The sequence below is a fragment of the Protopterus annectens genome, chromosome 6.part0 (assembly GCF_019279795.1).
Source record: "Protopterus annectens isolate FY-2018-M chromosome 6.part0, PAN1.0, whole genome shotgun sequence".
Classification (NCBI taxonomy): domain Eukaryota; kingdom Metazoa; phylum Chordata; order Ceratodontiformes; family Protopteridae; genus Protopterus; species Protopterus annectens.
In genome coordinates, this window is record NC_056737.1 from 1,578,654,371 (window position 1) to 1,578,679,399 (window position 25,029).

General features: G+C 36.7%; 1 protein-coding gene across 3 annotated transcripts in view; it reads right to left on the reverse strand.

The window, feature by feature from the left end:
- The window catches only part of LOC122804860 (UDP-glucuronosyltransferase 1A1-like), a 288,492-nt gene that overhangs the window by 65,029 nt on the left and 198,434 nt on the right, over positions 1 to 25,029 (reverse strand). The window lies entirely within an intron of this gene.

The following is a 25,029-nucleotide window of genomic DNA, read 5'->3' on the forward strand; positions in this document are numbered from 1 at the left end:
TGACTGATGGATTTGGTAGTAATGGATGGGCCTGGGGGGATGCGGGGGTCGACTGGCTGCAGAGTGCACCTGTCCCCTTAAGGGAAGGGTTTGCACATTAAATATGTGACCTGAGAATGGTTTTAAGTTCATCAACCCATTGATGAGTGGCAGTCTTAATAGAGGGCATATGGAAGTATGGAAAAAATGGAGAAGACATTCTGAGCCCTGCAGTGACAAGGTTTACTCAGCAACCCCCCACCTTAAGGGATGGGGTTATGGCCATCAGAGATGTTCTTATAGCTAGGGTGCTGATGAAGACACAAACAACCCACATGGCTGCTTGAATGAGAGTCCCCATCTAGACAGCTGTCACCTTTATTGTCAGCCCCCATCTGGACAGCTCTCACCTTCATGGTCATGCAGAACTCCTCCTCTGTTTAATTTCTCCAAGTCTTTTGGGTTTTCAGTACCATGATGAGACTGTATCCTATTCCAAAGTGAGGGAATGATTAGTGTTCATGAAATTAGTATTGTTTCAGTCACTGATGTTAGGCAAAAGTGCTCTTCTCAGCACCTGCAATGTGCCCAGAATTGACTCCTTCTGTAATTCATATGGAGCTAAATATATATTGGTAGCATATCTATGTATAGATTCTTTTTTATTAGACATGTTGCTCCTACTACTGTTGGAATTGTCTAGGTATTTTTCTTCCACATCAATCTCATTTCTGTCTATAAATCCTGATATTTTATGACTTTGTGTATTTACCTTCCCTGTACTTTTTATCTGATTTCTCTATGTAGTAGCATAGAAGTGTGTTTTAAATGCTAATTTTTGCTTCAGCTACACAAATGTTGGATTCCTACTGTTGCAGTGTGGTAGCGTGTTTTACTTATTAAGTACTACATTCTCGCCAAGCTGTGACTCGGTTCAAGTGCTTAGAAGTGTTATATTCTTTGTGTATTTCTTGCTAAAGTTTTCTAGTTCTCTGTGTGCTTTGAATCATTGTAATACTGTTCATGATTGCCAAATAACAGGACTTAATGTGCTAGATTGCATAACACCAAAAAGGCTGGTCTGTGTTTGCATCACCCACATGGAGCTACTAGAAGCAACGAAGTACGCAAAGGTGAAACTTCCAGTGCTACAGTTGATGTTCAGCAAATAATTTTTAATTTCCCATATGTTTTAGCTATTTCAAGGGGTCTTTGTTTAAACTGCATCTATAACTACTTTGTGAAGGTTTTATACCTGATTGGAAGGCTGTGGAGTCCATTAAGCACCATGCCTTTCTTAGCGTTTTAGCCTTACTGGGAAACGCTGTACAGCTACATGTACTACTTTTCTTATTGATCTGTGTCTAATATTAAGCAATAAGGTTTTACTCCAGAAAAGTAGGTTGTGGAGCTATCTAAAGCACCACGCTTTCCTAGCATTCACCCCATTGAGGAACGTTGTGCTGACAGGTATACCACACATCTTTTCCTTCGCTCATTACAGCACCATACGTTATGAATGCTTCCAGCTCAACAACGAGAAATGCTGAGCTGTTATGTCCGCCTCTTCATTTAATCATACTTTATTTTATTTTATTTTATTTATTTATTTTGCATTTGTTGACCGGGCTAGTCTAACTGGAATAAAATCCATTTTCAGTAGAGGCCCAGGGAGAAAAGCTTCAACACAGACAATTTTATACAGTAAAAAAATAATCACAAGTTCAAAGAAGTATAACAGTAGTAAAATAGCTCTAAACAGTTACAGCCATACACAGACACAATATATAACTGTAATAATTATCACAAATTCAAAGAATTATAACGGTAGTTAAAAAGGGTCTAAACAGATTACAGACATACAGATTAGGTACAGTTGTCATTACAAGCATACCTAGCTCATGATGAGGTGATATGCAATGGAATAAATATAAAAACAAAATAGTTGTTTTCAATTGCAAGCAGGATAAAAAAGTATAAACAGTTGATTAATTATACAAATGTATCATATGATACAGTGAAATAAAGATATATAGGAAACAGCAAGAGGATGTAAGTAGGTAGAATATACTCTTGTTAGGAGCAGAGAAGACATAGGAAATAGAAGAGAAGACAGTTAGTCAGGGTTAGTACAAGGGCAAAGCCAGTGAGTACTGAGAAATTGTTTTATTTTCAGTTTAAAGAGTCTTATGGAGGACAGAGATAGGAGTTCAGAGGGAAGCCTGTTCCAGTGTTTGCCTACAGAGTTAGAGAACAGTGAAACTCCAGCTGAGTTGTTGGATTTGTTGATAGTAACAAGTGGCTTATTAGAGGAACGTAGGTTCTTAAGATTGTTGTAAGGTGTAATGAGAGTAGTCAGTATAGGTGTATAGGTGGGGTAGTACAAGCTCTTATGGATAATAGTGAGTTGTTGAAATAGTATCTGGTTATGAAATTCTAGCCATCCTAGTTGTTTTAGGTTGTTGCAGTAATGTGTTCTAAAAGGAGATCCTGTGGCAAATCTAGCAATGCTGTGATAGGTAGTAGCAAGTTTGTTTAGGTTGTTTTTTGAGAGATTGGTGTATATGGGTGAAGCATAGAATAAGGTAGTGATTAAATTAGTTCTAGCTATAGCGATTTTGGTTGAAGGAGTAAGGAAGGGTTTGATTCTGTAAAGGGATCCCAGTTTATTATTTACTGTTTTTATAGTGATGGTAGTATGAGTGTCGAAGTTTAGATTATTATCTATGGTTATTCCAAGAAATTTGGTGGTTGTGTCAGGAGATATGAGAGTCCCATTGTTGGATGTAAGAGTGAAGTGAAGAGGGGCAGACCTACGAGTAGGAGTAAAAAGTAGAAGTTTAGTTTTTTTAGGGTTAAGTAGAAGGCAACAGTTTAAAAACCATTGTTCAACTGTATTAAATGCATTTTGTGTAAGGGATTGTAGCTTGGTAGGAGTATTAGCTGAGCAAATAATGGTGCAGTCGTCTGCATATTGCATGCAGGCTGCATGTGGAATTGCTAGGTGGAGGTCATTAATGAAAATGGAAAATAACAATGGGCCTAAAATGGAGCCCTGGGGGACACCAAGGGAAATGGGGAGGTGAGAAGATAGGTTGTTTTCCCATAGTACTGCTTGTTGTCTATTCTCTAAGTAGGATTTGAATCATTGTAATGCTAAAGTATCAAGAGAAAGAGATTTAAGTATTTCAATAAGGAGCTGGTGGTTAACCATATCAAAAGCCTTAGATAAATCAATGAAGACAGAAGAGGAAAGGGTATTGTTATTACGGTTAGAATTTATACAGTCTGTGAAGGAGAGTAGGGCTGTGGTGGTGCTGTGGTTAGGTCTAAATCCATGTTGACAGTTGGCAAGTGAGTTATTATCAATTAGATGGGTGAGTAGTTGCTTATGGACACATTTTTCCATTATTTTTGCCAGTGGAGAGAGTAAGGCTATTGGTCTATAGTTTGAAATGTCAATGGAGTTACCACCTTTATGAAGGGGGATGATGTGTGAGATTTTCCAGATAGATGGGATATTTCCTTTGGTTATAGTTCTGTTTATAAGTATGGAAATGGGGAGGGCTATGGCTTTGGTACCTTTTTGCAGGTATTCATCAGGTAGATGGTCAGCAGAGGGGGTAGTAGATTTCAGTTTTTCTAGAAGAGAGCAAATGAAGGATGTATGAACAGGTTTAAGCTGAAATAATGGAATTGGGTATGTTGGAGAGGTGGTTAAATTAGGGGAAGTTGGAGATAATTGCTTAGCTAGTGTTTGAATGGTATCTGTAAAGAAAGAATTAAAGGCATTGGCAGTTTGTGTTGGATTATCTTGGTTGGAGCCTTGTGGGATAGGTGTAATAGTTTGACCTGGGTGTAGGAGTTTGTTGATGCTAGACCAACATTTTTGTGGATTCCTTTGGTTAGTTTGTTGTAGTTGGATATAAAAGTTTTTTTATCTAGCAGGATAGCTTTTTTAGTAGTATTTCTTAGTTGTCTAAAGGTTTGGTGGTCTGTTGAATTCCTGGTAGTGTGCCATTTTGACCAAGATTTGTTTCTGAGGAGAATTTTCTGTCTAGTTGCTTTGGTGAGCCATGGGGCAGGTTTAGTGTTACTTCTAATAGAGCGTACAGGGGAATGTTGGTCAAGGATGGATAAGAATGTGGAATTAAAGTAGTCAACTGCTTTATCTAGGGGGAGTGCTTTTAGTGGTGACCAATCGCAGTGTTTGAGTACTAGCTGGAAAAGTTCAGGGTTGAAGAATTTTTTAGTCCGGATTGTGTGATAAGTAGTAGGGTTAGGTATGTTAGTTTTGTATCTGATGATATAAGTGAATGAGTGATCACTGAGATCATCAGGGAGGGTTCCTGCTTTGTATGTGAGATGTGGAGAGTTTGTAAGAATCCAATCTAATGTACTTTCTTTGTTGTTGGTTTTATTAATTCTTGTAGGGGAGGTAATGACTTGTGAGAAGCCATAAAGATTAATGTGGGTGGTGGGATGAGGGGTACTGCAGGACTTCCAATCGATGTTAAAGTCCCCAAGTACTAAAGTTTCTTGTGGAAGATTGATTGATATCCAGTTACGAATGCTTTCAAGGGTATTAATGTTATTACCAGGGGGAAGATAAATACAAGCGATGTTAATGGATTTGAATTTGTTGATTTAAAGTTTAGTGACAAGGATTTCAGAGTTATTAAATATAGGTAGATTTATGTTAGATGTGGTGACTTGTAGATTATTTTTATAGAGGACTGCAACACCCCCTCCCTTTTTGTTAATACGGTCCATTCTTAGGATACTGTAGGCAGGTGGGGTAAGTTCATTGTCATTAATGGATGGTTTTAGCCATGTTTCTGATAGACATAGGAAATCAAATTGGTAGAATTCTAGTAGGGCATGAAGATGGGCAGTCTTGTTTTTAATGCTTCAAATGTTAAGATGTGCTATTGAAAGAGAGTTTGGAGGCTTATTAGGTGTATATGTAAGAGTTATGTTAGAGGTGATTTGTACAGTGTCAAGAATATTGTTTGGGCCAGGATTAGGATGAATGTCTCCATCTAGCAGGGCTAGGTGGAGTGTTTTATATGTGGGGTTGTTAAATTTAAGGAAATAAAAAAGTGTTTTTCTTGCATGGAGAGTACTATATTTTATATGGGTTAGTCTGTGATATTTGGCTTGCAGGTAGCAGGGACAAATTGTGGTGTTAAAGCTGTAAAGGGAGATAGGTAGTAGTGGTGTGGAAGTGAGCCTGGAGGGCAGTAGAAGGTTTGGGTGAAGTGGTTGTTCATAAGAGGTTAATGTGTAGATAGTTATTAGAGGAGGTAGGAGCAAAACAAAGGCTATGAATTTTAGTTGAGTTAGGTAGGAAACATTGGCCACAATCTTGGTATAAGATGTGAAGATAGATAGGGGTATGAAGTAATAGCAGCTGGGTAGTTGAAACTGTAAAGGTGGGGTGGATATATGATATGGCTAGGAGAGGTAAGTGAATAAGTTTGGTGGGGAGTGGTAATAAGGAGAACTAATTGATTGGTATAGGTAAAATGGGGGTGTGGTTAGTGAAAATAAATTGAGGACCCCTGGGGGTGGTGGGAATTGGGGGTAGGGAGGGGAGCGGAGTGAGCCCGTAGGGCGAACGGAGCGGGTTTGGACAGTTGAGTGAGACAGTTGAGGTGAACAATCAGTGGAATTCTGATTGTGGAGGAGTGGCTGCAGGGGTAAGTAGGTTTGTGATTTGTGTAGAAGAGTAAGAAGTAGTATAAGTGATTTGTAAAGGCAGAAGGTGGGAAAGTATAGCAGAGCAGGTAATAGGTAGGGTCAATTGTAAGAATGCTAAATAGGAGTTTAAAAAGAAGAGAGCCTTATGAGGATGAGGGGCTACAAGAAAGGAGCAGATAGGAGGGTGCCACCTAGTGGGCAGTCAGGTTCATAACCACAGAGGTTTAACTTTAAATCAAAAGAATAACCCATAGGAACTAGTTCATTTTTCAATATTCCCAATCCCACGTATGCCAAACTACCTCTGTGAAAGAATGCTTGTAAGGATTCTATAGGGGAACTAAATGCTAACTTATTTAATATGGCTAAGGTTTGAATAGCCTCTTAAGAAAGTGCATAGCTTCCATTTAGCATTTTGCATGTGGGCAACACAAGACAGCAGCCTCCCTATTAGTTATGAAAGAAGCTATATGTGGAAAATAACTCTGCCTGAAGTTCTTGTTTGGTGTACTTCTTAAGGTAAATGTGCCTATTAGTATTGAAATAGTACACATGGTCAAAGTTACATTTTTGCTTCAGCAATAGTAAAGCTGGATGTGCATAGTATTACTCCTGTAAATACTGTTCCCCAGGTGTCTACTAGTCAGCCTGCATATAAAAAGCCAATATAGTTGGTAGAATATGCCTACATTAATACCTCTTTATCTGAACAATGGCACTACAATATCACTAAGATTCTCCTAGTAGCCTTATGTTTAAAGACTTATCAAGGGCTCTCTTGCAGTGTATTGAGTGTTTGTTTTAACCTACATTTATAGCTTGTAGCAGTACTGAATGAATGTAACTTGATTTTGCATTGAGTGTTTGTTTTAACATACATTTATAGCTTTTAGCAGTACTGAATGAGCGTAAATTATTGCCATACCTGCGTAATATAACTTCCTGTACTAAATTTACTTATTTTTTTCTCCCTCTCTTTCAAAAGTTCCCAGCTCTGCATTCTGCCTATTTCAAATCCAAAACCTAGAGTCTACCTGCCTGCCAGCTACGGACCCCTTTCAAAATAACCTGAACTCCCACTGGACTGCTATCCTAGCACCCTTCCAGTAAAGAAGTAAACATGTATGTGTTCTCCCTAAACTGGCAGTAAAGCATTTGCTTGACATTTTTTACTTCTGGTGATTAAAAGCTCACTTCAAGCCAGGACAGCCAGCAGCTATAGCCCCTCTCTACCCTGTAGCTAGCATACTTTCTCTTCTCACTAGCACTAGCCCCTTCTCCTGAGTATTTTCTCCCTTCTCAATTACTTCATCAGCCTTTCTTCCAGATAGAACTTCCATTGTAATACATAACCTGTCCATTAGGTGGCACCCTTATTTCAGTCAGTCCCACACCTTATTTATTTAGCCCTCTGGCTTATAATATCCCAACTTGGTTATTCTAATCCCTGCTCTTAACATACTCTCAGTTTTAAAGCCTACTTTTACAGTTATCATCTAGCTAGTCTCTCACCTTCTCTACTACTGTATTCCCACTTATCTATACATAACTAAACTTACCTTAATAAACCTCTTCCACTGATTGTTCCTCTTGAGCGCCTTCCTTTTTTTATGTCTACCAGCTCCGTTCGCCCTGTGGGCTCATTCCGCTCCCCTACCCTACTCCCATATCCCACCCACCCCCAGGGATCCTACCTTTATTCATCACATACCCCTCCCTCCTACCTAATTACCCAATAGCAGCTCCTTCCTTTTCCCCCTCCTTCTCCAACAAACATAGGAATTTTCCCTCCCCTTTCCTCCCAATCACTACCTTCTCTCTTAAACTCTCTTCACTTCTTCCTCCCTCCATAAACAATTAAAGCCCTCTTCTCTCTCCTCCTATACCTTCACTGCTTTGCAGACATCCTCCTTTATCCTTAGCCTCTTATACAATTCTCTTTTTTTCAATATGCATTTCTTAAGTCACCACTCTCTCTACACCCCTTGCTTTTTCCTTGTCTTCCTAATTCTTCTCTACTACACCAGTTCGTTCTCCTTCACTGCTTATGTAATATTGCCTACAAAAATAACCTCCTCACAACCCCACCTTCACCTACAATCCTTCTCACATGTCTACTCAATCTCTTCTTCACTTATACAGCTCAACCCACTTCACCTATTCCACCTTAAAATCTTTTCCTCTATAATTAAGATACTGTCTCCTAAACTACTCCTGGATTTTCCAAAACTCACATTATTTAAACTCAAATGGATAAAGATATACCCTTCAACAATCTAGCCCTTGCTGGAGATATCCACCCCAACCCTGATCCTAGTCCCCCTACTTGCAACACCTACCCCCTACCTCCTCCCACAACACCCTACAATTTTTTACCATGAATGCCCAGAGTCTTAACAACAAAGCTCATCGCTTTCAAGCTTGGCTATGCCACAACCAACCAGACATCTTAGCAATCTCTGAAACTTGGCTCAAACCCCATATTTCAGATGCTGAGATCCTACCCCCAGGATTCAATATTCTCAGAAATGACCGACCAAATAAGAAAGGGGGTGGCTCTGCCTTAGTATACTCCAACCTCCTCACCTTAATACCCCTCCAAATTCCAATTCCACATTTCCCGAACACAGAATTGACTGTTGGACAATTAAAAATCAATAAACACAAGAATATCTGCATAATAGCCCTTTATATCTCTCCTGGTAACAATATATCTACCCTTGAGGATATTCACCTGTGGGCCTCTACTGAAATTAAGTATGAAACTTATATTTTAGGAGATGTAAATATTGACTGTAACAGAATTAACAGCACCTCTCCCTCCCTATCCATCAACCTCTATAACTTCTCTCAGGTAATTCACTCAGTCACCCGACCTAACAAAGTAAATCCCCCTGTTTCCACTTTAGACTGGATCTTAGTCTCTGATCCTAATAAAATAACCAACTCTGGTACAACTCCTGATTCCATCAGTGACCATTTCCCAGCTTACATTCATCGCTCAATGACCTCTTCCCCTCACCAGCACCAATATATTTATACCCGTAACCTCAGTAATTTCAACCCCACATCATTCTCAAACATTCTCAGACAAATGAACTGGCAAATACTAAACTCTCTTCTTCTTGACAATGTTATAGAACACTTCAACTGTGTCTTCCTAGACACTGTAAACTCCCTTGCCCCTCTTAGACACAAGAGGGTAAAAACTAATACAGCTCCTTGGCTATCCAAAGATACTAAGAAAATTATGCACCAAAGGGACAAACTTTGGAAGCTCTACCAAAATGATAAACTTCCCAATACCCTGCTCCAATACAAACTGTAATGTAATCTAGCAAAAAAGCTAATAGCCAAGGACAAAAAGTCCTACTACATCAAACTCCAGTCCAATAACAACAAAAACCCCAAGCAATTCTGGAAATCAGTAAACTCACTGCTTAATCCAGGATCCAAAAATAATCCTTGTTCTGACCCAAGCAAATCGGATCTTGTTCTAGCCTATGTTTTTAACTCATTCTTCTTAGAAACTATTTCTGACCTGACCAGGACCTTCCCCAACATTAACCCTCCAGCCCCTCTCTCTTCCTCATCCAACCCCACTAATAACTCTCTCCCTTGTTTGACTTCATACCTGCCCCTACTAACTCCATAAAAAGACTTCTATCCAAACTTAAACCATGCTCTAATGCTCCTGACAACATTCCCTCTGCCTTCCTAAAATGTGCTGCTGATGCCTTAGCTCTCCCAATCAGTATTATAATCAACAGATCTAGTAAGGAATCTTACATTCCCAAACTCTGGTGCTCAGCCTATATTCTTCCCCTCATAAAGGAGGCAAAAACACCAACATCTCTAACTTCCATCCTATCGCTCTGTTCTCTCCAATCTCTAAAATCCTTGAAAAGTGCATTCACCTTCAACTTATGCCTTACCTGGCCCAAAACAATCTTCTTACACCTACACAACATGGTTTCCGCCCAGGTCATAGTACTATAACTGCTCTACTCTCTTTCTTAGAAACAATCAATCTAGCCCGAGACTCTGGACATCTAGTCTCTACTGTTCTGCTCGATCTGTCCAAAGCATTCAACACTGTTTCACACAAACACCTTCTTTATCACCTCTCAAAGCTCCATCTCTCCCCAAACACTATATCCTGGTTCTCCAGTTACCTATCAGATAGAACTCAGGCAGTTAAATGGAAGTACTCTACCTCTTCCTTCTTACCTACCCCAACTGGCGTACCACAGGGATCTATCCTAGGGCCCATGCTTTTCAATATCTTCATAAACAACTTTCATGCTGCTATTCCTGATGCCAAAATTATTCAATATGCAGATGATTCTACCTTAGTCTACTCTGCCTCTAACCTCTCAGAATTGCTGTCTAAAACACAAACTGCCTTCTCAACCACCGAAAATTGGACGTGCCAAAACCACCTCTCTCTCAATGCAAACAAATCAAAAATTCTACTTTTCCCTCCCACAAAGTCATTCTCCTACAACAAAAATGCTAAGTCAAACTAATTTAGCTATAGAAGTGGTTCCTTCCGCTAAACTACTTGGTATTACTATTGACGAACATCTCAAGTTAGATATCCATATTCAACAAAATATTAAGAAAAAACACCAAAAGCTAGGTATGCTGTATAGGAACAATCACTTCCTCTCTTATACTACTAGGAATACTCTAGCCACCACTTATCTACTGCCTTCCTTATTATATGGAGCCCCCCTGCCAACCAACCTATCCTCCTCTATTTCCTCCAAATTAGAAAACTGCTATAATAAAATCTCAAAATTTGCTACCAAATCTAAACCTTCTACCCATCACTGCCTTACCCCAAGATCCCTAAAGTGGCTTGAACTCCCAACCTACTTAGACTTCCTCCAACTCACCACTGCACACAGACTTGTATATCACCCAACTAAGTATCCAGCGCTAACTAATATCCTCCCCCATTACACCCCCAATAGAACTCTCAGATCCGAGCATCAAAACCTAATTGCTATCCCCAAACCCAGAAGTACAGCAGGCCAACTTCTCCACGCTGTCTCTCTAGGCAAAAAATGGAATTCCCTTCCTCCTTCTCTAAGAACCATCCCAAACTTAGAAAACTTCAAAACTCAGCTTACCAAACCCCTGGCCACAAAATGGAAATGCAATTGCCACCATCCAACCTAATCTTCCTTAGTCCACTCCCCTGGGGGGTTTTCCCACTCTGGTTCCTAAGCCCTCAACAACTGTCCTTCAGCTATGCTCCTGGGGATTTCCCCCCTCAGGTTCCTAAGACCTCAGTAACTCTCCTTCTGCTATGCTCCCACGAGTATTTTCTAAGCTCTCCCTTCTCCATTAGCTATCAATAACTATCAATACAATAACAATAGTTATCGATAACTTCAATAACTCTCCTTCAGCTATGCTCCCACGAGCATTTTCTAAGCTCTCCCTTCTCCATTAGCTATCAATAACTATCAATACAATAGCAATAGCTATCGATAACCTCAATAACTCTCCCTCAGCTATGCTCCCACGAGCATTTTCTAAGCTCTCCCTTCTCCATTAGCTATCAATAACTATCAGTACAATAACAATAGCTATCGATAACCTCAATAACTCTCCTTCAGCTATGCTCCCACGAGCATTTTCTTTGCTCTCCTTTCTCTATTAGCTGCTTATTTCTTATGGTTTAACATTGTAAATATTGTATATTGTTTTCCATTACTAATTTCTTTTCTGAAATTGTACATGTATAGTGTGTCCTCATGTTACTTAAAAGTATGCATATAAAACATCTTCTCACCTAATATCTGAGTGTGCACACTAAAGAAAATGTATAAACAATAAGTCCATACTCAGTGCGTTTCTGCTTATTATGCATATTTTCAAGGTACTTACTTGTAACTGTTTCCATATTATGTAAGACTGACATCCGTGTATTTCTGTACCTTATCTGTATTATGTATCTTGGAGCTTTTCTCCCCGGGCCTCCACTGAAAACGGGTCACTCTGACCCAGTGGACTTCCCGGTAATCAAACTGGAAATAAATAAATAAATATTAAGACATTGTAATCACTGTGTGTAGCAATTTCAGTTATCAATGCTACTTTCATCTTTTTTCATGGACTGCTATATACTACATCTGTTTTTCTTGCATCTATTTTTTGAACTGTTAGTAATGGATGATCCCATGTAATATAAACTTCATCATTCTCTACAGTGCTTTGTGATCATGCAGAGCCAGCATTAGTATTTTGGGGGCCCCCAGCAAATATCAAGTTGGGGGCCCATGGGCACTCACAGTCACTGTCACTCTTCCTAAGCAACCTTTTAGTTAATGCTGAAAGCTTTCATAGGTAGTGCGCACAGACTGTCTTGTAGCTACAACACTCTTAAATTACAACAGACCTGTGTACCACACTATGTTGGCCTATCTCACAAATGGTCACAAAGGGACATTTACAGTGAAAGCTGTTGCTTGATAAAACACTGTTACTATAACTAGAGATATCTTTGAATTTTAAAGGAGATATAAATAAGAGTTATTACCCACCTGATTTATTAAATATACACAATTTCTGTACTAGCTTTTGTTGGTTTGACAGACATGTTACAAAATATCAAGATAAGATAACTTGCTGTGGTTGGGGAGCCCCCAAGGAACAGGAGGGCCCCAGCAACCACAGGGCTTGCTGGTGCCTAAAGCTGGCTATGGGTTCATGTTTTCAATGCCTCTCAGCTACTTCAGTATTGTAGTTTGCACAATCCCCAATGCAACAGTCTTGCCACATTATTGCTTCTTTCACAATACAGGCCCTCTGCCATAAGTGCATCACACCCAGCAACAAGATGTGCTACTGTTTCTAGTTCATTTTTACAGAAACTACAGTTGTCTGTTTCCCCCACATGTTCAATGAACTTTGTAAACCAAAGTCTACATAGTCCACTACACTGGGCTGCCATTATTAAGCTTTCATCTTTTGGTTTCACTTCATCCTTGACCATTCCTACATCAAATCTTGGTTAACATGAGATTATTCCAGGAGATCTCTCTACTTGACACTATATTTATGGAATTTCCAATTTTCTTTCCTTCTCATCTGATCCTTTTCCTTCTATTCTTTCTTTCGTTTTTTTCATAGTCATGGGGGGATTCTTTGCCAAAGAGGCACCAATGGGCTCAAGTCTAATTGGGAAGGTATGGGGACAAAACCACACAGAAAAAAAATAAAAAAGTGCAATCAATGTCCACCTTTAGGTCATTATTTACTGAAAACATCTTCATACATTCAGCTTGAGGTCTGGATATTCATAATCACACATGTACACCTTTACATGTAAAATACTATTGCCCTCATGGTTAAACGCCACATTATATTTGTATTACCGACTTTGTCACTGTCACACTTCGCTGTTTCTAAACATCACATGCAAGTGTCAATGGTGCCTTTCTGCTATATGTTCCACATCTCAGTGAGCTGTCTGTAGTGTGCTGTTGCCCAGGTTATGGGTCAGATTATGCCTGCATTACCTGCTTTGTCACTGTCATACTTTGCTGTTTCAAACATCATATGCAAACCTCTATGATGCCTTTTTAATCTGTGTCTACAATGCAGTATGTTGCCTGTTGTATGCTTTTCTGTCTCTGTGAGTTAACACCTGTTAGGATTGTCCATCTGAATGTCCTTGTATACTCTGTTACTCTACTCTTTTTTGTTTTTTCATCTTTTCATTTATACCTGTCTTCATGACATCCTGTACCATTCTCTCAAGTATGTTTCTAATGAGTGATTTTGCTGTGTCCTATCCTCTTACCATTCCTTACTTTTATGTCTTCTGTTTCCTGTTGTAAAGTTGTCATAATTTACTCAGAGTGCTGTGGCTCATTGGTCAGCTTTTCTGTTTTACATGTCCAGGGTTCACTCCTTATCTCTAGTCAACATCATCAAGGTGTCTGCATGTTTTACCAGTGTCTTTCTGAGTTCCTCCTGGCATTCAGGTTTCATCCCCAAAACATGTAGTTGATGAAACACATTCTCTCTCTCTCTCTAGCTATCTGTATGTTTACTCATGAAATCATTATTAAATCACCCACTTATTCCAGTTATCCAGTGCAGCATCACAGGAGAACTACAGCCTATCCTAGTACTTAGTTGGCACAAGACATAGATGTTCATCTTAAATGGGGGCACCAACCTATCACAGAACACACACAATCTCATTCTCACACTACATTCATACTTTCAGGCTGTTTTGAAGAACACCAATTGGCATATCTTTGGGATATGAGAATAAACCAGAGCATCCACATATATTAATTACGCACATGTGTTTGTTTGTGTTTGTGTGTGTGCATGTGTGTGTGTGTGTGTGTGTATGTGTGTGTGTGTGTGTGTGTGTGTGTGTGTGTGTGTGTGCTAATGGACCCTTGTGGCTAGGGTCATGAATGAAAAGGATGCAAGAAAGGCCAGTTCATTTATTCAGTTAACAATATAACTAATTAATTACTATAGCAATACTCTCCTGTGACACCACATATATCCTTCTTATATCTAAATATGCCTATTTATTCATTTTATAACTGTTATCTTCATTTGGATATCTTCAAAGTTCCAACCCATTTATTAATTTGTGGTGAACAATAGATAGTAGTATAATTACATATCACTAACTGTGAAGAATGATATACCTGGAGTTTCATGGGCATTCCAGTCTTTATTCTGTTTCATATCCTATGTTGCTGTTTAATAAAATAAACAGTATATACCAAATTCATCTATTGCTACACTTCTACTGTTCTGAATAGGTCATACTCAAAACTGAGGAAAATAGGCTTTATTTTCCAGATAAATGAAAGGCAGAATGTACTTGTTTATGTTATTTTAGAATACTCTGTGTAGGAGTTCCAAACATGGAGTAATTTGGAATATGAAATGATCACTGAAACATTTTGCTCTAAATGGTTTATAGTGAACACCTTATCAACAAGTCTCAGTTTGTTGCTTGGTTACCTAAACATGATGGCTGTTGTCACAGTCAGAAAACAACACTCTAACTTACAATATGTCTGTAAGTCTGGGGAGTTGATAACTCTTTAGAAATTATTTTTATCCTTGGAGCACTCAGTGATTTAAGCTATAAGTTCTGTTTCAAAAACATACATGAATTAAGAATTGCTCTGTACCTTTACATTACTCAGTATGTGTGTATGGGTGTGTGTGTGTGTGTATGCATGCTGGTGTTTGCACAGATCTGTGTGTGTGTTTGTATGTGTGTGTGTGTGTGTGTGTGTGTGTGTGTGTGTGTGTGTGCACGCGCGCTTGCGCCCATGTTTGTGCATATCTATGGGTATATGTGCATGTGGGGGCTGCTCCTGAATGAACCCATTTCAGCCACAATCTGGAAACCTCAAGATTCTGCACAATCTGTATATTATAACTTGAAATACAGTAGGACACTGAATCCTGGGGCAGATCCATCAAATCCACTGGCCTCTACATACAAGGCTGAACTAGGTCTGAAGATCTGGACCCCATATAACCTAGTTTTTTTATATTATCTCAAACATTCTGAAATCGATAGGTTTGCCTAAGTTAAACAGTGTTCCAGTGGCTGATGAAGGTCATATGTAGCTTAACATGGATTTATTTGTGCGTCAGGACATGATCTACATAATATGCTTGGCACATCTATATTCCTCCTAGGTACAGAGGATTGGCTTCTGCAAGATATGTAGCCATTTAAGGTATTTAAGGGCAGACCAGGTAAAATAATCATTGAGGTTGGGTACTGGTGTGCAAAACTTGAAAACCTGTTCAGGAAAGTAGGAATAAAAGAGATCAGTTCAAGAAAATAGGGGCAAGAGAAAAAGAGAAATGGTGGGGAGATGGAGGCTAAGATTACCACCTGTCCTTCTTTGTGCAGGACAGTCTCTATTTGGGTAATTTTGTTCTGAGAAAAAGCGTGAAAACTGGCAAATGTTTTGAGATTTTAGGACAAAATAAAACACTTCCTAACTTTTTTCTAATAGTTGAATAAAACAATTATTTTGAATCTGAAACACCTTAATATGATAAACAAAACTAGAGAAACAAATAAAACTCTGTAAAAGTGAGCTTTTATTTTGACAGCAATATGAAATATATTTTTTTGCATTGGATGCAGGCACAGTTTGTTTGGAAAATTACACTTTTTCATAAAAAAGTCTCACATTGGACATCTGAAAGGGTAGTAAGCCAAGGGAATGCACTAATAAATTTATATTACTGAAAGAGATGCAATTTGCTAGGTGATTACCTCACATTGAGAAATATACACACTAGAAAAATCAGCAGTAGATAAGAAGCAGTAAAAGTGAGAAATGGGAAAAAGAAAAATAACAATAGAGAGAGAGAAGTGTATTGAAGTAAAATGCTAACATATTTTGTGGAGAAGAGATTTCTGTACAGAAAAACCTAGGTGACATTTTAAACAAATATGAAAGATAATACTATACAAAAAAGGCACAAGTGCAAGTGAAGGACCTAGAATGTCACCATCAGCAAAAGTACTAAAAATTGGATGGGTTTGAGATTAAAATACTTAAATGATTTAGCAGGTCCTGTGTCCTTCTTATATACATACACACACACACATATATATATATATATATATATATATATATATATATATATATATATATATATATATATATATATATATATTTATAAATATATATATATATATATATATATATATATAAAATTCATATTTATTTGGAATGCAAACTAGAATTTATTTTTTTTATTATAAATTATTTAATGGCAAAATGAGTTTATTTTAAGTTATTTATTGACCTTTAGCAGATCATTTCATCAGCCCTAACATTTAAATGTAAAATAAATGATAAAAAATAAGTTATAAGTAACAGAATTCCATCCTATGTGACAAAATTAAGTGAATTTATAAAATGGTTAAATAAACAGATATATTCTTAGAAAATTAATGATAATGGGGAGTGAAAGTTAATATATTATGGGATACAAATTCATTTTTTGGGGAAGATAGGCATTTGGTATAAAGACAAAATAAAAGTATGGAACATCAAAATAAATAAGATACAAGATAAACTAAATAAAGCAAAAATTAAACACAGAAAATGAGATATTAAAATGAATCAAGAAGTTAGTGATCTAAATAAAACAATAAATTTAAATCATAAAATAACATTAGCACTAGAGAAAGTACAATTACAGATTGTTTTATTCTACAACAAAGGGGTTACATAGAATCAGCAACAAAAATACACCAGATACAGAATTTATAAACAATGCTGTTCATAACTGTACACATAGATATTTTAGAAATATTTTAAATATTATCAGTCAATAAATAAATAAATGGGACATACAATTTGAAAGTAATTGAAGCTGTTGTAAATAATGATAAAAACTAAGAAGAGAACATTAGCTCCTTAATAAAACCTCTATTGCTACATAAATAACATACCAAATAAAGCAACTTAAGGGAAATACATTTCTGGGAATTGGTGGAATAGCACCTACATATAGAATTTGTTGCTATAAAACATAAAAATAGTGAAATAAGTATTTAGAAATGTTCACTCTAAAGATGGTATACCACCATCCTGGCAATGTACAATAAAGCACCTATTTTACAAGAAGATATAGATACAAGTTTATGTTTATCATAAACAGCAATCTCATTAATAAACATTGATTACAAATTATGTATTTTTGGAACCACTACTAAATACTGAACACTCACTCTACCGACGCCCAAAATCCCGAGACCAAACACCTGAAACACTACAATACCGAAAAACCAAAACCGCAAAATTCAAACTACTGAAAACTACATACAACATACACCACACACAGACACATACACACACCTTCCCCCAAAACACACACAAACCTAACCTACAGACAAGCAGGGGGGCAAGCCCCCCTGCACCCCCTATGTGGGGTGCTTCACCACCCCCCACATAAATATTCTAACTCCAAGGTCACACTACCCAGACAAACAGATGAATACACCCCCACATGCCTATATCCCCCTCGAACATACACATCACACTCACAACACACACTTACACACTAAACCTCTAACCAACACAGTTAAACAGAAATACGTACCTGCCCTTCCACCATACCACAACACCATAAGTGCGAATTTTAAACTCCCAATAGTCAGGATTTTGAAATTCGTGCTTCTCGTCTTTCGGTAGTTTGAGGTTTCGGTTATATGGTCTCGAAAGTTTGAAATTTGGTATTTCAAACTTTCAAGATCATGTAGTGTTACCACATTTTTACATTAACAAATAGACTGAATAATAGATGAAGGTTAACACCGTTTATAATTACAAGGCATAGTCATGATAATAAAAAAAACAGTACTAACACTAACAGACTTAGCAGACTATAATAATCAAGAACTAACAATCATAAGCTTGGATATAGAAAAGAAATTATATTTAATAGTTAGAAATATTCAAAATTTTAGAAATGCTGCGTTGCCCAGAGAATATTGCTAGAGTGTTAAAATGTAATATAATATGCCTAGCTCTGTGGTACAGACTGGTAAAGCCCTGACTGAGATCCAGATGACCCAAGACTGATAAGCAACTCAGGAAGTGGGGGAGGGGTGGGCAGGAGATGCATGACTTACACAGGTGCACTCACATGGGAGGGAAGGTTGTGGTGACTCCTACCCTGAGTATAGGCCTCATGGGGAGAGACATGGGTGGGTAGCCAGTGTAGTAGCCCTTATGGAGGCATGTCAAAAAGTAGGCATGTCCCCATATGAGGGGCACAGGCATTCCTTATTCAGAGACATGGAGTCCATAGCACTAGTGGGTAGGGTTAGACTGCATCCTTAAAATATCAAAATGGCTGCCAGGATGATGGCTACGTGATCAACTCTTGCCTTATGGATAATAAATAGTCTCAGAACAGTTCTCACTCCATGAGGAATGAATGGCCAATAGACCACAAGGAGCTGATGGTCAACAGATGTAAAAAAGTATAAATTAAAATGTTATATAATAATAATAATAAAGCACATTAAATTGGAACATTTTTATCACAATGCATAACTAGAGGAATAAAATAAGGTTGTCTTCTGCAGCCATTTTTATTTGCCATAGTGATAAAGTCACTAGTTAACATAATAAGACAAAACATACAAATATAATTTATCAATGTAAAGAATTATTATTTTTCAAAAAAATTAGTATCTGCAGATACTGTAGTATTAATATTAAATAATCTTATGACATTAATAATATATCTAGAACTACTTTGAGAAAATAATTCTAAATTTAATGAAAACAAAACTAATTCAATTCTAATGAACTAGACTATTAAATGGGAAATAGAGGAAGCATATTGGTATAACCAGAAACATGAAAGCTTTAAATTTTGAGGTAAAAAATATTTTATAATTTAAAAAAAATCGTATAAATCAGTTCTAAAAAGATACAAAGTTTGAAAGAGACTACTGATAGGTAGAATAAAATGTATTTCACAGTTGAAGAAAGCTGTATATAATTAGAAGGTATTACTATGACAATGAATATACATTATACAAATAACTTTAAAATCATAAAGAAAACAAGTTAATAAATTGACTAGGATATTGCAATTTTCTTTGTGACAGCACAAGAAGAATAACAGAATACCATTTAAACATATTAGAATGTTGGGCAAAGAAGCCATAAACTTTCCAGAAATTGAATCTCTACTGCAGTCTCAATTTTTAAAACAGTAGTATATTGGACAGATATTAATTATATTGCAAAATGTAAACATCTACATTATTTGTATGATTCAAAAATTAATGATATAGATTCAATCTTTAAACATAATAAAAATAAGGATTATAAATGACTATATACAAAGCAGTGTTATGACATCTGTGATGTCCCCATGCTGGCCAGTAATCAAGAAGCCTGAATCCTCACCACTGACACTGATGAGGGACGTTCACTTGGAATACAAATGGATATTTCCAGATTCAGACCTCTGCATCAAGCACAATTTCCCTTAAGAGCACACAGGGTACACACTCAGCCTGGCGTCTAGGTGTCTCTATCTCCCTCCAGGTCCAAAGTAAGGCTCCCCACTGACACTGTGAAGCTAGTGCTTTGTGTCTTTGCCAGACGTAGCTGACACACACTCTTTGAGACCTAATTCACACACACACACACACACACACACACACACACACACACACACACACACACACACACACACACGTGCGCGCACATCTGTGAAAGGCTTGTACTGATTACCCTCTATACTAACTTTGCCAAGACTATAAGGTAGTTTCACTGCCTCCAGTCAGTTACTATAAGGCTCTTAAAAGGGTACCCAGTTATACTGAGTGAAGTTAATACTATTACAAATGTTAATGTTGACCAAACAGCCAGGCTTCCAGGAGTGGCCAGAGTTATCACCAAATAAATATGTGCAAATACTCTCAAAGCTTAAAGATTTTCTAAAAAGGACCAGACACAATGAAAAGTTTAAATATATTTAATAATAAATAATAAAAGAACAATAAATACTAAATATCTATTTATAGCAAACACCAGAGTTTCAGTCATAGGGACTATAAAAAAATAACACAGATGGAAAGTTTTACACAGTTATAGAAAAACAGTACTTCTACTATCATTATATTTTCTTGACTAGAATAATTACTGTTCCCTAGTTAAGTTACTTACTACTGCAAGGTAAGATGGGTGAGTGGTCCTTGTTGTCAAATCCAAGACAGACTACAGAATTCTCCTGAGGCTTCAGTCTCCTCTAATATTAAAACATTATTTCTGTGCAGAATGATATCACATACATCTGGTCATCTGACTCTGTTTCCCACACCATCCCCCATCATTAGAAGCTACCAGGCTTTAGCATCTATGTGCTACAATACACACAGATAGAGCTTTTCTCAGATGTGGTGCAGCTGCTGGGAGTCATAACCCATAAAATCATCACACTCGTCCTACAGGAGCTGCACCCTATACTCTAGCACAAGTATTAGGTCTCTGGCTCTGTTCAAAACTGTGGGATAACATCTTTATGGCTTAATCCATAAAATAATTTAATTTCAGATATATTTTGAAGTTTAAGATTAACCTCTTTGCTTCCAGTCCTCTGTTAAAACATATACATTTAGTTCAGTTACAGTAATACATGTACATTTCTTTTCCTTCCAACAGGGCACACTGTTGATATATTTTAACATAAGCAAACCTGACAGATACATTTTCAGCACAAACATCTGTACAAATCAGTTTGAAGTATCAGGATGGATTTGACAGTTTACAAAATTCCAACTAGCTGTGCTAGCACCTGCCACACATCCACTGCCCTACTTCTCCTGGCATGGCTGGCAGTACCTCTTGTCATCACAATATAATGTAGATCTGCATATATTAACTGTATTTTGAAATATGTAAAAATTATATTTATAAAATTCCATTTTTTAAAATGTTGGTGTTTACAATATTTCCAATTGTTTTCTTTTACCAATAGCGTTCTAATCAGTACTAGTAATATTAAAGTGGATTATTAGATAACAAATAGTTTATATTAGTTCAATTGTTTGAAAAGCCCTAATGCATTATTTGTTGATCATTTCATATGGAAATACAAGTTACAACTAAAAGACTGGTCAATGATTCAAATTAGGAGGCATTATGTCTCTATTCAATTGCATATAAAGACAATAACAGATATAAGAGAATACCTTAGTTTATTAAAATACTTCCTGACAATTTTAAGTGATAAACACAGATATTTAATATCTAATATTTATACAATAATTGTAAATAAAAAAACACATTACTACCTGAATTATATTGGCATTATATGGCATGAAGTAATAATCCACATCTTACAGATGTAGATAAGAAGCTTATGTGTTCTTTTAGGAAAAACAACGTCAGCATATCAAAGATTTTTTTACTTGAAAATGTGTTTTAATTTCTATACTGTAGAACATAGGGAAGCTGATTGACACAAAGACAAACTTTACAGATTGGCAGGATATATTTTATGAACGTAAGTTTGCATCTAAATTTTGTGAAAATTTTCAAAATTTCATTCAGTTTCTATGAACTGACAAATTTCATTTAACATCACACCTTGGCCACAATTCAAAAAAGTCAGTTATGAGTGGCAAGTCTGTGGCAAAAAGGGCTTGCTGGCGTGACAGCAGAAACTAGCAATTTAGAGACACATTAACCGCAATGGGGAAAGAACTCAGTATCAGCTAATTTGCATGTCTCTGAATTGCTAAGTGATTACCACAAATGCTAACAGGCACCATTAGGAAGAAAGGCAGAAGTATCAGGATGGATTTCAAGTACAGTTATTTCAGACATTACTTCTGTGTAAGTTAAGATAGAAAAATATAACTGTGTTCTGTGGAATTACTTAAGACATCATGCTACAACTACTTTTTAGCAAGTTAAGATTTAGATAAGTTAAGAGTGTTTTTGAGCTTTGTCAGGGTGCAAGGTGAACAAATGCATTATCAGACACACATGAGTATGAATGTTGTTAGACAGAATCATTGCAGGGACATCTGAACAGAATACTATTATACTATGACCTTGCTCTATAACACTATGACCACATTCTATTAAATAGAATATTGTCAGGCTTAAGGAAATTTACTGGATGTGGGAATGTGTGAAGTAATTGTCATGAGATGAACAATCTTTCAGAACAGTAGTTATCATTTAGTTAAGAAAAGGAACTTTGTTAGATAATGTAATAATCAACTAAGAGGTGTGAATTGTATTGGATAATATTCCAAAAGAGACACCTGAGCTGAGGGATTGTGACTTTTAATTCTTGTATTTTAGGTATATAATGCTACACATTAATCTCCTATTGTTTAGATTCACTTTTGTGAGTCTCAAGATGTTGCTGTTCTGTTAATAAATAAACCTGCTTTGCTACAACTTGAATTTGGCTCGAGAAGATTTGTTCATGATCTATGACTCAGATAAACAATGATGAGCCACTTAGATTTAAAATAGTCTAGAAGATGATATCATCTGGCTTTAGATCCACAACATAGCAAGGCCAAGTGGAGAGGGAGGATTTGTAGCAACAGGGGAAGGGCTAACAATCCAGATCCTCACAGAGGCAATCATATCCAACACGATAGAAAAGGTCCCTTAAAAATGGATCTTTAAGTCCACAAGGATGACAGAAGCCATAAAGAAGGGTGATTTGAAGCAGCTGAGATTTGCTTATAACAGCATATTTTTCATAAGAAGAGACTGGAAAACTTCTACTACTGCAGTGTTTATCAATGAATTGGAAAGTGTGGACTGTAAGCACACTTATTTTTATAACTGCAGACATGAAATGAATCAAGTTACAGAAACTGACTCATTAAGTCTCAAAGGAGTTTAAACTGGTAAACTAAAGCTTTTCAAGATTAGAAGGTTTTAATGGCTGTGCAGTAATTTCCCAACTATTTAATCTGTTACATGAATGGTAGGAATTTCTATAATAAAATGCACAGACAGTGTGGTGAACATAAATTGCCAAGACTCACAGTTATTTAAGAAGTCATGCTGTATAGCAAGGACTTTGCCAGGCAATCTAGAGTAACAATTAGAAGCACATTGTTTTGTCATAAAGTGTCACATTGTAATGGTAGGAAAATACCAGGACAGACTTTATGCAGTATGTAATAACCATCAATAATAGAACTGATTTAGCTGGCATTTTGATCAGCATACGCATAGTTAAGGTCAAAATGCAGTATGTACTGTTTAAGGCTGCACAGTGAAAACAACAAAAGTACATTATAGATAGAAATCACATGACTGTGCCAAGGAATGTTTTCCATATCTCAAAGTACCCTTTGTTAAAATCCAAACAGTTTCAGTAAAATATTGTTTGCAAGAATATATCATAGCTAAAATGAAGAGTAACTGCTTTTTCCCATACGACTAACTTACAGAGTTTTTGAGTAAAAAAAAATGTTTGTCACACTACCATCAGTGGACTAATGAGTACAGGATGAATACACTGAAATTACTGAGTTAATATACAACAGATGTTACTGCCAACCATACCTCTCAACCTGGAAGCATCAAAAATCTGAACAGGGCCCATGAAAAATAGGTACAAATCTGTATGCTGATTAACATAATATTTGCATACATAATTACGCAACCCCATCCACGTGTATGGAATTGTGGGATACCAACTTTCAAATGCAAACTGAATAACAGACAACCAAAATATGGCTCTAGAGTCCCCCTGCAGCCATTCCAATATCCCATTACCTGGCTATTTCTCCCCATTTACCAAAAACACTGTGTGCATACTGCTTTACTTCTACAAAGATTATTTGGATTTTATTTTTACATTTTATAGCACAATGCACAAATACTAATAGACATCTGCTAAACAAAGCAATACTCTCTCACAATGAAAATAGACTTGGCATTAAAACTTCTCTGCCCTTGAAACCCACATTCATTGAAACAGCATTGAAACCCACACCACATCCAAAGAAAATGCATCTGGCCAGTGGTGGATAAAGATTACCTCTGGACTGTTTTCATATCATTGATCCCTTGCACACAAAACAAGAAACATACATGTGTACTTTGATATACCTTCCTGACTTTATTAAATTATATTCCTTGTATAATACAGCACACTTGTTAGAGCGCATTATAAATTTATTATTTGAACATTTTTCCAGTAGGCAATGAAACAATGCATGAACCAATAATGACAAAACTGCTCAATTCAGAACAGTTCTATCATAAAAGTCTACTTCCATACCCACACTATATATATATATATATATATATATATATATATATATATATATATATATATATATCTATATATATATATATATATATATATATATATATATCTATATATATATATATATATATATATATATATATATATATATATATATATATAAAAAATAGAATGATAGTAGTGCAAGCCATATGCATCTGCACAGCTTCTCACACTTATTTTCAATTTCAGTTTTTTTTTTTGGGGGGGGGACAAAAGGCTATAAACCAGGGACACATTTTAAACATTACTTGTATAATTTTGGAAAGTTGCTAGAATAAAATGTTGTGTTACTACCATGCATTTCACTGCCAAGACTTGAACCCAGGACCCTGTGCACTACAGTCAAAGCAACATACCACTATGCCAAATCAGCAGTTTCCTAGAAGATAGGAAGACTGAAACTTAAATGGCGATCTTTTAGTGAATTCAGTTCTCACTTCTCACCATAGCTCTCAACCTCTTAGCACAAAAAACCTGGACAAAGCC